Consider the following 13,224-nt stretch of genomic DNA (forward strand, 5'->3'; position numbering starts at 1 on the left):
AGAGTCAGATACCATCTGCTCCACTTGTTAGGGGACTCACATAAAAACAAAGGTGCACATCTTTTACATATGTGTAAGGGGCTGAAATCTGTTTCATACATGCTTTTTGGTTGGTAGTTCAGTCTCTGTGAGTCACTATGGGCCCAGGTTAGTTCACTGTATAGGTTTTCTTGTGATGTCCTTGGCTTTGATGGCTCTTTTAATCTTTCTTCCCCTTTTTCCACCAGAGTCCCTGAGCTCTGCTTTAGCAGATAATTAATAATGTCAGGGGCTGACTCTCTCTCATAGGATTGGTCTCAAGTTGGGCCAGTTATTGGTTGGGCACTCTTTCAATTTTTTTCCATCTTTATCACTGTACTTCTTGTAGGCAGGAAAAATTGTGGGTCAAAGGTTATATGGGTAGATTATGGTCCCCACCCCTCCATTGAAAGCCTTGCCTAGTTACAGAAGAAGGCCATTTTCCCTGTTTCTAGGAGTCTTAACTAGGGTTATCCTCATAGATTCCTGGCAGTTTCTCTTGTCCTTGGTTTCTAGCTCATTTCAGAGCTGCCCATCTCCCTGCCAACTTCAGTTCTTTTTCCCAATTCTCTATTAAGTCTTCCCATCCACTGATTCTTCCTATTCTACTCCCCATCCCAGTTCCATCCAGCTCTTTCCCTCTATGTGTCTGTTTTATTTCCTCTTCTAAATGAGGTTCAAGCATCCTGCATTGGAGCCTCGTTCTTACATAGACTCTTTGGGTTTATGGATTGTAAGATGGTTATGTTGTATTTTATGGCTAATATCCACTTATAAGTGAGTACATATCATGTGTGTCCTTCTGAATCAGGGTTAACTCACTCAGAATGATATTTTCAAGTTCCATCCATTTGCTTGAAAATTTCAACATGACCCTGTTTTTAATAGCTGAGTAATATTCAATAGTGTAAATGTACCACTTTTTTTTTTATATCCATTCTTCAGTTAAGGGACATCTAAGTTGTTTCCAGCTTCTGATCATTACAAATAAAGCTGCTATGAACCTGGTTAAGCAGGTGTCCTTGTGGTGGGATGGAGCATGTTTTGGGTATATGCCCAGGAATGGTATAGCTGAGTTTTGAAGTAAAACTACTCCCAAGTTTCTGAGAAACACTGAGATTGATTTACAAAGAGGTGGTAAAAGTTTACACTCCCACCATCAGTGGAGGAATGTTCACCTTGTTCTACATCCTTGCCAGAATGTCCTGTCAATTGAGTTCTTCATCCTTACCACTCTGATGGGCGTAAGAGAGATTCTCAGTGTCGTTTTTATTTGTATTTCCCATTAAGTGCTTCTTGGCCATTAGAAATATCTCCATTGAGGATACTCTGTTTAGCTCTGCACCCCATTTTAATTGGATTATTTAGTTTGCTTGTATTTAATTTCTTGAGTTCTTTATGTATTTTAGATATTAATGCTCTGTCACTTGTAGGATCAGTGAAGATCTTCTCCCATTCTGTAGGCTGTTGCTTTGTTTTATTGACAGTGTCATTTACTTTGCAGAAGCTTTTCAGTTTCATGAGGTTCCATTTATTAATTGTTGATCTAGTGCCTGAGCTGTTGGTGTCCTCTTCAGGAAGTTGTCTCCAGTGCCAATAGTACAAGGTTCTTCCCCACTTTCTCTCCTATTAGATTTAGTGTATCTGCTTTTATGTTGAGGTCTTTGGTCCACTTGCACTTGAGTTTTGTGCCTAGTGAAAAATATAGATTTATGTGCATCTTTCTATGTGAGGGCATCAAGTTACAACAGCACCATTTGTTGAGGATGCTTTTTTTTTCTATTGTATGGTTTTGGCTTCTTTGTCAAATATCAAGTGTATATAGGTGTCTGTGTTTATTTCTGAGTCTTCAATTTGATTCCACTAAGCCATGGGTCTGTTTCTATGCAAGTAACATGCAGTTTTTAATATTATAGCTCTGTTGTACAGCTTGATATCAAGGATGGTGATACCTCCAGAAGTTCTTTTATTGTACATGATCGTTTTAGGTACCCTGAGTTTTTTGTTTAGTCTTGTTTGTTTGTTTGTTTGTTGCTTTTGTTTTATTTTGGTGTTTTGTTTTGTTTTGGCTTTTCCATATGAAGTTGAGTATTGTTCTTTCATGGTCTGTAAAGAATTGTGTTAGTATTTTGATGGTATTACACTGAATCTATAGATTGCTTTTGGTAAGATGGCCATTTTTACTATGTTAATCTTATTATTCATAAGCATGGGAGATCTTTCCATCTTCTGATATCTTCTTCATATTCTTTTTTCAAAGACTTGATTAGAGTTATACCAAGATACATTACATTATTTGTGCCTATTGTTGAAGTGGTTTCTTTGCAGATTCAGTTGTGTCACATGATATTTTACAGAAAGCTGTCTTGTAAGAGGGTAAGTGATGTTTTTCTGGAAGATGTCCTGCATGAGGGCATGTGATATTTTGCTGGAAGCAGACACATGAGAGGGCATGAAATGGTTGGAAAGAGTATACAAAGAACCACAGACAATAGGATGAGGTTTTTTGCATTGCTGCACAGTGGAATTCTTCAGTGGTCTTCGCTGGTTTCCCTTCACAGAGAGAAAATTTCCAGGGAACTTCTTGTGGTACTCCAGCTGATTCTGACTGCTTCCATGAGTCGTGCTGATTTGGTGGAGCCTTGCTCGATTGTGCCACTACTACAGATTCATGTTGCTCCTTGCTGCTGTCCTGACAATGCAGAGTGAAATTCACTCAAGGAACTATAACTGAACAGGTTCACCACCCTTTTTTTCTTATTAATAAGAAACCCACCTTTGTCTAGTTGGTGGGTTAGAACTGAGGTTGCAGTGCTTAAGAACCCTAAATAAAGTAGGTTTTGAAAAACCTAAGCCTACAATTGTGAAGCTTCTTTTTTCCCTAATTTATTATTCAGCTGGTGCTAAAATCCAGCTCCATCACACAGGATAAACTAAGCCAAAACAGCCTCAGCGATGACCAGCTGGTGGCAGGCATCTCTATATACATTAATAACTCTTAATTTTTCAAGCTGATACCCTTACTTTTGAGACCACTTGTCTCTGCAAGAAATTCTAAAGAAAAATAAATATAACAGAGAATTGAACCCTGAACCTTCAGAGTAAATTTCTGATGCCTTATCATTTTTTTAATTTTTATTTTGTTTAATATTTTTATTAAATATTTTTTATTTTCACAAATACATTTATATTATTACATATATGTACAATAACTACCAATAGCAAGAAGAACCATGATACAATCAGGAATAATATAAATGTTACATTCTTAGTGTCTGGGCTATTTGTACTTGACAGCCTTGAAGAAAACATCTTTCCTATCTTGATGCAGCTAAAATTCTGAATGTAAATCAATCTCAATCACATCTTATCATTTTCAACTTAAAACATCTATCTAGACATAAAAACATCTTAACCCTTAAACAACCAAGCTTCATTGTAAGACTAAATTACCTGGTCTTCAACCCCATCAGAGACTAGAAAAGGAATAAACTTGATTACCTGAGTACCCCGGGAGTGCAGATTAGTAGCTTACCAAATAAGAAGATGACAAAGACAGTCTGCTATCTGAATAGTCACCCAAAACTCTCCATAATGTTGGAGCATCATCTTCAGTCTTCTGGCCTTATATATACAACAGACATATTTGTGAGGCAGGAACTATTGAGGAATTGCTTACACTGTTATAACAGAGTTTGACCATCAACTCTGCCTGAATTCAAGCTTGCCCTTTTTATGACAGAATTCTGACTGTGGTAGAAATAAGGACATTTTGCTCAGTGGCTTGTTTGCCACATTTGAAGGAGGTTCTTGGATGTTCATCATCCTCTTTAAGGTAGGCTGGGTATTGCCAGGAGTTAATCTGTCTCATTTTCAGTGAATCTTTAAAATAATAAAAACATTTTTTTCTCCTTTATTAATTTATTCTTGTTACATCTCAATGGTTATCCCATCCCTTGTATCCTCCCATTCTTCCCTCCCTCCCATTTTCCCCTTATTCCCCTCCCCTATGACTGTTCCTGAGGGGAATAGGGCTTCCTCAAGACCCAGCTATTCCCCTCCTTGGAATATACCCAGAAGATGCTCCAGCACACAACAAGAAAATTTGCTCAACCATGTTCATAGCAGCCTTATTCATAATAGCCAGAACATGGAAACAGCCTAAGTGTCCATCAGTAGAAGAATGGATAAAGAAACTGTGGTACATATACACTATGGAATACTATTCAGCTATTTAAAACAAGGAATTCCCGAAACTTGTGGATAAATGGATTGAGCTAGAAATGATCATAATGAGTGAGTTAACCCAGAAGCAGAAAGACTCAAATGGTATATACTCACTTATATCTGCGTATTAGCCCAAGGGGCATGTCCCACGAAAGCCTTCACTTGCCAGGAAACTGAGACAGAGGGGAGGACATTCTAGTGGGACTCTAGATGAGAGAAGCATGGGAGAATGGCAAAGTAGAAGGAGCCAGAGGGTACTAGAAGCTACAAGTAGAACATTATGATAGGCAGATTTAGGCTCAGGGGTCCCGCTCAAACTAAGGCACCAGCCAAGGACAATACAGGTGGTAAACCTTAAACCCCTACCCAGATCTAGCCAATGGACAGAACACTCTCCACAGTAGAGTGGAGAGTGGGATATGACTTTCTCACATACTCTGGTGCCTCACCTTTGACCATGTCCCCTGGAGGGGGAGACCTGGTGGCACTCAGAGAAAAACATTTTTAAATGCTATATTTTGTATGTCTCTGGGGTTTTTGTTTGTTTGTTTGTTTTGTTTTGTTGGTTTTTCAAGATAGGATTTCTCTGTGTAGCCTGGGCTGTCCTGGACTCACTTGTAGACCAGGCTGGCCTCGAACTCACAAAGATCCGCCTACCTCTGCCTCCTGAGTACTGGGATTAAAGGCATGTGCCACTATGCCAGGCCATCTCTGAGATTTTTCAAGCCTTATCATTTGAGTTATGCAGACGTTCTGGCTTTTACAAACAAACAAAAAACAGCTCTCTAGCTAAAAACTTTTGTTGTTTAAAAGCAGGAGGCCTTACTCAGCTAAGCAGAGTGGCTCTTTTGCCTCAGAGCAAAAAGGGTAGCAGCCACAACAGGTGTCTATTGTAAAGAACAAGGGGTTGTAAAAAAGTTCCTTTTGACTTAATGGCCTGAAGTGAACAGCAGTTTGTTAGAAGCTTAGAGACCTAATTAGGAAGGCCAATAAAATGCTCTGGACCGGTACAATCTATTTGGTGTTCTGTAAGCTTCTTTTGTATTTATAGATATCACTTTCTTTTCGTCTGGGAAATTTTCTTCCATGATTCTGTTGAAAGAAATTTCTGGAACTTGGATTTGTGAATCTTTCTCTTTTTCTATTCCTATTATTCTTAGATTTGGACTTTTCAAAGTGTCCCAGATTTCTTGGATGTTCTTTGCCAGGAACATTTTTTAGATTTAAGGTTTTATTTGACCGATATATCAATTTCTTCAATCACACCTTCCATGCCTGAAGTTCTCTTTTCCATCTCTTATCTTCTGTTGTGATGCTTGCATCTGCGGTTCCTGTTCTCTTGTGTAGGTTTTCCATCTCCCAGATTGCCTAAATTTGTGTTTTCTTTATTGATTCTATTTCGTTTTTCAGGTCTTGAATAGTTTGGTTCATTTCTTTCACTGACTGTATTTTCCTTTGTTTCCTTAAGGATTTATTCATTTCCTCTTTAATGGCTTCTATCTTCTTTCTAAGACTGGATTTAAGGTTGTCTTCTTGTGCTTCTGTTGTATTAGGGTATTCATGTCTTGCTGTAGTAGGATAGCTGTACCAAGGTGGTGCCATATTGCTCTGTCTCTTGTTAATTGTCTTCTTATGCTGGCCTGAAGCCACCTGATTGTCCCTGGTGTTAGCCGGATGCTCCTGATGGTGATAGGACTCCTTGGGAAGGCAGGCGGAGCCATGGGCAGGACTCTGTTATCTCCACCCCTACTGGGCAGGCTCTAACTCCAACATTCCTGTATCTCAGCAGGTCCCCTGGAGAGGTCAGGCTGAGCTATGGGTTGGGCAATGGAGTTCAGGTGACAGCCTGTAGCTCACCTCTCATATCAAGTCCTTTCTAAACAGGTTTCAATACTTTTTATTTTAACACGGTGATGTACACTTGGTCCCTGGATCACGACAAATAAGAATCTACCAAGGAGTGAAACAGAGGGGCATTTCATATAAAAGAGTGGACTGAAGTCTGATTTTGTGGGAGAAACTTGTCCAGTTCTTTTAAATGAGGCAATAAGAAGGGTAGCCTTCCAAACATAATCTCATTGGGGTGAATCCTGCCTTGTAAGGGCTGAAAAGGGGCCAAGGGTGGAAAGTGTTGCCAGCTTTCACCAGTTTTTACAGTTAATTTAGAGAGGGTCAACTCAGTTTGGAACTCTGAGGTCATTAGGCAAAGTGGAGCCTCCAGACCACATTTAAGGCCTTACTGACCATTTTTAATATGGATGAAATGCAGATAAGTACACAATATTGTCCAATTGACAGGGATAGCCTGAACCTCATGTAACCTCATGTAAAAGAATCTTGATCACTATCAGAACAGTCTCCCTTGAGGTCAAATACTAATCATCCTGAGAAGGTCCACAAACACTAAAGGATGTTTAATACTCAACACGAGATGCCTTCATCTCTGCAAAGTTGACCTCCAATTTATCAACAGGGGCTAGTACCCTCAAATGAACAGAAGGGACTCATTTTGTCCCTTGTCATGGTTTGTCCTGTGTGCAGCAGAGACATTAAGAGGCAGCCTGGATGATTATCTCTTGGAGATGCAGAGTCTGGTACCTGGAAAATAATAACTCAGTAAGTCTGGTGACTCCCATAGAGATGGGTAGTCTTGTCAGTTGTTGCACCCAAAGGCATCTGAAGGCCATAGAGACAGTGGCCTAGGGTTGGACAACATCTACCATTTGGTCAAGTTCCATTTTGCCTTGTGGAAATGTCCCTTGCCCTCTTCTTCCTAGACATAGGTGGATTGGGAAGGGAGCTATGGATCACTAAAAAAGCAATGAGAAAGACAAAAAAGGGGCTCCAGAGGGATCTCTGCTGCTACTTGGGCTGCCTGATCTGCCCTCCAATTTCTTTGGGTTTCAGGCACATTGGCTGTTTGATAACCATTGCAAAGGATAACAGCCACCTGCTTGGTGAGCCAGGCCACTTCAAGGAGAGCAAATTTTTCTCTTTGTCTTTTAAGTTTTTCTCCAGCAGTCTTTGGGCCTCTCTCCTTATAAATCATGGCATGAGCTTGAAGGGTAACAAAAAATAATAGCTGCTGTCTGTATACATGTTCACTCTTTTGTCCTCTTCCAAGTGTAGGCCTTGAGTAAGATCAATCAACTCTGTTTGGGGCCAATGCGCCCTGTGGTAAGGCCAATGCTTGTATGGTGACCCATTGTGCAATTATTAATAATCTGGCTCTCCTGATTCAGTTGTCAACCAGGATGTTTACAACAGTAAGCATATTGGCCTTTGCATCAGGAAAAAGGAGTACCCTGGTTGTCTGAGCAAAAGACCTGAAAGAGGTCCAGCGTGTCCTCACAGCCATGGCATAGGACCTCAGTGATGTCATCAGATATCAGTGTCACAGAACTGAGACTCTGTACAGCAGCAAAAGTGAGATGGTGATGATCAGGCAAGAGACTCTGATACTGAATGATAAGGGCATTTGGCATCCACCAACAATTTGTATCTCTTAGGGATTGTTTCCACAGCATGGGGACTCATTCAAGTCAAGTCCTTGCCTAAGGTGAGCTTGTCAGCTTTCTTTATAGTGGTTCTGTCTATGGCACACAAACAGGATGACCATCTAGTCTGGACACATGAATAAATATTCTAAGGACTCTACAAAAGCTTTAGGGTCTGAGTCAAAATGTCCTTTGAAATACTCAGAGTCTTCACCCAAAGTGAAGAGGTGGAACCCAGTAGGGCCAAAGATAGGGCTTTGGTTAGAGCCCACTTTATTTCCCCCAATATTGGCCTCTCTGTTTCAGTCTCTTTCAAAGGCTGGTCTCCTATGTTGGCAGAATAAGGGACCAGGCTATTTTAGCAAGTCAAGGAATCCAGAGCCTGAAATATCCACCACCCTCAGGAATTTTTATACCCGCTTCCTGATTTAAGGGAGTGGGGACCTGGAGGATAGCTTCTTTCTAGGCAGAACTCAGGGTTCTCAGATCTTATTAGAATTTATGTCCCAGACAGAAGATGTATATTTGGCAGAGATGAGCCCTTTCCTTAGAGACACAATATTGCAATGTGGATTGGAGCTGGAGCAAGTTATCTGTGCCTTTTAAACAGGTGGCAAGTGTCAGCTGCTGCAAGTGAAAAATCATCTACATAGTGGAAGAGTTGAGTTAAAGTGTAACACTCTAAATCCTGTTAAATCTCTTGTAATGTCTCCCCAAACTGTGAAGAGGAAATATGGAAACCTTTGGGTTGTCATGTCCATGTTAGGTGGATGGTCTCATTGGATACTAGATCAATTCACTAAAAAACAAACATGAGCCAGGGGAATGGAGAAGAAAGTATTCTTAAGGTCCAGACCTCTACAGACTTAGTGGTCTGGCAAGTGGTGACTGGGTGAATTGCACAGATTTTGAACAATATTCTGAATGATTTGAGTCAACTTATTTACCAGTGGGAGATACTGAATTTGCTCACAACCTGATGTATGTGGGCAGGTGGGAAAGGCAAATTCCAAGCCAACTGGCATACAGTACAGTACAGGAGGTAAACTTTAAACCCCTACCCAGATATAGCCAATGGTCAGAACATTCTCCACAGTTGAGTGGAGAGTGGGATATGACTTTCTCACTTACTCTGGTGCCTCACCTTTGACCATGTCCCCTGGAGGGGGAGACCTGGTGGCACTCAGAGGAAGGACAGCAGGTTACCAAGAAGAGACTTGATAACCTATGAGCATATACAGGGGGAGGTAATCCCCCTCAGGAACAGTCATAGGGGAGGGGAATAAGGGGGAAATGGGAGGGAGGGAAGAATGGGAGGATACAAGGAATGGGATAACCATTGCGCTGTAACAAGAATAAATTGATTTTTAAAAAAGAAGAAAAAAGGATGTTAGCTCCCAACAGCCCCTTAACATCCAGAGCAATTCCAAGTCTAACCATTTGTTTCATGAGATATTGGTGGGTCCTTATCAGTGTGACAATAGCAAAGAGGCATACCATTACTGGTGGGTGGTGCACTGTCACATATGGATGCTTTGTTTCAGACTATATCTTAGGAAACTGTTGTTACAAGTCTTGGAGCAGGGTCTCTTGGTTTAGATTTGTTTCTGTTGTGGAGTCCTGAACAGCTAAGAGATTGTCTTCAGTCAGAAGGACAGTCAAGATAAGTTCATAGGCAGATGGAAAGAAAAATTTTTTTCCTGTAAAGGTGTAAAGGTGTAAAGTGTAAAGGTGATGGTGATACCTAATTTTCAAAGACAGTCTCTGTCCAGAAGAAGGAAGAGGGAAATCTGGGACCACCATAGAGCTACCTGCTTATGGCCTAGAGTGACATTTATTTCAGGTGTGAGGTGATTATCCTTAATAGCTCCTTATACTGGTAGCTTTTTATTGATAACTTTACTCACCGAACTCTTTTAAAGCAGAAACTTCTACCCCTGTGTCTACCAAAATCTTAACTAAATCCTAGTGATATAGTGACCAAGAGCTCATGGAGAGCCAAGATAGTAAAGTACTGGCCATTTCATTCTCTCTCTCTCTCTCTCTCTCTCTCTCTCTCTCTCTCTCTCTCTCTCTCTCTCTCTCTCTCTCTCACACACACACACACACACACACACACACACACACACACACACAGAGTTTCTCTGTGTAGCCTTAGCTGTCCTAGACTAGCTTTGTAGACCAGGTCGGCCTCGAACTCACAGAGATCCACTTGCCTCTGCCTCCCAAGTGCTGGGATTAAAAGCATGTACCGCCACCACCCAACACACTTCATTCTCATGATAGTCAATCAAAATCTTCCTAGTGTTTGGGATAATCATTGCTTTCCTGTGTTTGGAACAGTTTGTACATTCATTTTTCCAGTGTCCCTTCTGCTTACAATATGCACACTGATCCCCTCCAAATTAGGCCTTCCCTGTCTTTTTCATTTTTGTTTTTACGATTTCTACATTGGACTTGAGCAGTATAAGCAGTGGAGAACTTGGAGTGAGTTAACCAGGAATCAGGCAGCATAATCTTTCCCTACCTGTACATGGCTCAATAAGCAGTCAAGGCAGCTTTCAGTTAAAATGCAGTTAAGAGTCCCTAGAAGTCCACAGGACACACCAGCCAGAGAAGCAGGTGAGCTAGTTTCAAATCCTCACTCTCCCTCCTCTCCTCCAAATCCAAAACCCGAGTTTCATCCCCAGCTCTGTAGCACACCAGTCTCCCCTTCCTCTCTGTCTCCATCTCCAGTGGATCACATTGACTTTCACCTCCAACCTTCCTCCATCTCACCCTCGCCCCAACTCAGTACTTTATCCCAGGTCCCAAATCCAGCAGGCATTCCCTGGAAACATACAAGCCACTCCTGCCAGGGAAGCAGGTAGCCTAACCTGGGACCTTCATCTCTTCCTTTCTCCTACAAATCAAATTCCCCAGTCTCACCACTAACTCTGTAACAGACTACCTGCTGCACTTAGTCCCTCTTATCTTCCATGCAGACATTCCCAACTTTTCCCCTGACTCATCTTGGTATCCCAGTCCCCATTTCCAACATGATTTTCCTGAGAATCCACCAGCCAGGCATGCCAGAGAAGGAAGTAGGCCAGCAAAATAGGCAGGCAAGCTTCAAATCTCCATTCTCCCTCCTCTCCTCCATACCGAATCCCCCAGTCTCATCCCCAGCTCTGTAGCAGACTATTTATTGTGGCCTCTTTTCACTCTCTGACATCATTCTCAAGAAACTAAGCAGATTTTTGTAAAAGACCCTGCTTCTCTCCCTATGTCAATTCCCTTAGACCTACTCCTAGCTCATCCCCATTCCTAAGTGACTGATACTGAGAAACACATTTTACCCTTCTACCAAGAACTTCAGTGGCCACATGTATCATGATCCCAGAAGAATTCCCTATCAGGTAACATATATCCACCACACCCTCCTAAGAACCAAAGAGAGCAACAGAAACCGAAGAACTATACACCCACCCAACAAAGACAAGACCAAACTATTAGCATGTATTTTAAGCTATTTTCTTTGGATTTCTTATGACTCTGCCTCCCTTCAACCCAATTTCTTCTAACACACCAACACCAGGTATGAGAAAATGAAGGTTAGTGGAGGAAGGGAGTATAGGTCGATTAGACTACTTCTTGCTGGTTAGGGTCATTGGGTTCCTGAGGCAACTCCAACTTTCAGTTCAGTCTATCTCCAACTTCCTCCGCCCCCTCCTCCTCCTTCTCCTCCTCCTCCTCCTCTTCCTCCTCCTCCTCCTCCCCTCCTCCTCCTCCTCTTCCTCCTCCTCCTCCTCCTCCTCCTCCTCCTTCTTCTTCTTCTTCTTCTTCTTCTTCTTCTTCCTTTTTCTTTTACTTGTCAAATTACAACAACAGAAACCAGGAGCAGCAGTGGGGCGGAGCAACTGCATTCTTTTTCCTCAGGGTACCCCCTGTTCCTCTCTTGTCCCCACTCTCTGGCATTTATTCCCTCTTGGAGTCCCCAGAATTAAACTATCCACAGCTGTAAAATATAATGCCCCTCTCAGAGCTTACATGAGGCAAACAGTCTACTGCTATGGGCAATCTGAAGCATCTCCATATTTCACACTTGCGATTAAGACAAAAGCATGTTTATATAACATAAATGAGTTTTAAAATAAACCAAAACTCCCATTACATTTCTCCGTTTAGGGTTTCTCTTTAAGATTACTGAGATTTGCTGTTGCTTTCCTAAAAGGATATTATCAATGAACTATCCTTCATCCACTTAATTATTACTTCTATGAAAACATTATTGTAGAAAAACACAGGCACTGTGACATACAGCAGAAGAGTTTTTTTTTCTAAAATACAGGAGAGAGTACAGCTAATGAATGGGATACAGGAAAAATGGGGAAGAGCACACATTACCAGGACCAGAGAGGCTCCTCCATCCCTTTTCAACCACTCATGTCTTACCCATTATACCTGCCATCCACCTGTTCGTTACTGGTCTCATTCCTACCATCTGCACTCTGATTTCTTTTTTTGAAACAAATAGAGCTATGTAGTTGTCAGTGTTAGAGCTTTCTAGACTTTTTCTAGCTACTCATGTGTGTGATTTTATTCCATTTTATTTTATGAATATATGTATTAACTCATCTTTCGTTGTCGGAGACTTGAACACATCTCCAATGAAAATCTATAACAATGGGATATTGTCATGAAGAAGGAAATGTGTATGCTTCTACACACACATGCACATGTTTGTCTTGTATGTCTTAGGCTGAGGTAAATAAGGAATAAAATATTTTGGATCATTGGACTGGAGTCTGAGAAGTCTTAGCACCAGGCCTTGGTGTGTGTTGTGGACATGGGAGATGCATTCCTCCACATGGTGGAATGCATCATGTCATGAGACCAAGAATGTTCAGACTTTTCTTCTTATAAAGCTTTTAACATTAGTAGAATCCCCTATGCTTATGACCTTGTCTGGCCTAAGTTACTTCCTGAGAGCCTTTACTTCCAAGTACCATATAAATCTGAAGTAAAGAACCCAACACACAGAATTTAGAGTCATGTGTAACTTCAGTTGGAACTCCTTGGGTGAGGATCCCAGAGGAGGATCTGCATACTGCAGTAGTTTCATAATCAGCCTCTCAAGCTGTTGAGTTCCTTCTGTCTTTTCATATTTTGCCCTATTTTAATTTTGTTCCTCCTTTTTCTACAATAATTTTAAGCTGTCAACTGTCTCATAACAATTCTGTTTCATCTCCAAAATAGATTTTTTTTTTACATTTGCAGCAAAATGTCTGTAACCCTGAGCACTCTAATATATTGTACAAGCAGGGCATGCTAAAAAGAAACAACAAACATCACTCACAGTAAGGCTCAACATTCATAATCATTCTGGCTTCAGAAAGTCACTGAAGGTCTCTGCCTGTATTATTTTTAGTTCATTCAAATGAATTTACCCAAATTAGATAAAATGTACTTGTTCTTCCTTGGGCAGCTAATCAAAGATGTT

The sequence above is a fragment of the Acomys minous genome (assembly GCF_964271855.1).
Source record: "Acomys minous genome assembly, chromosome: 1".
NCBI classification, from domain to species: Eukaryota; Metazoa; Chordata; class Mammalia; order Rodentia; family Muridae; genus Acomys; species Acomys minous.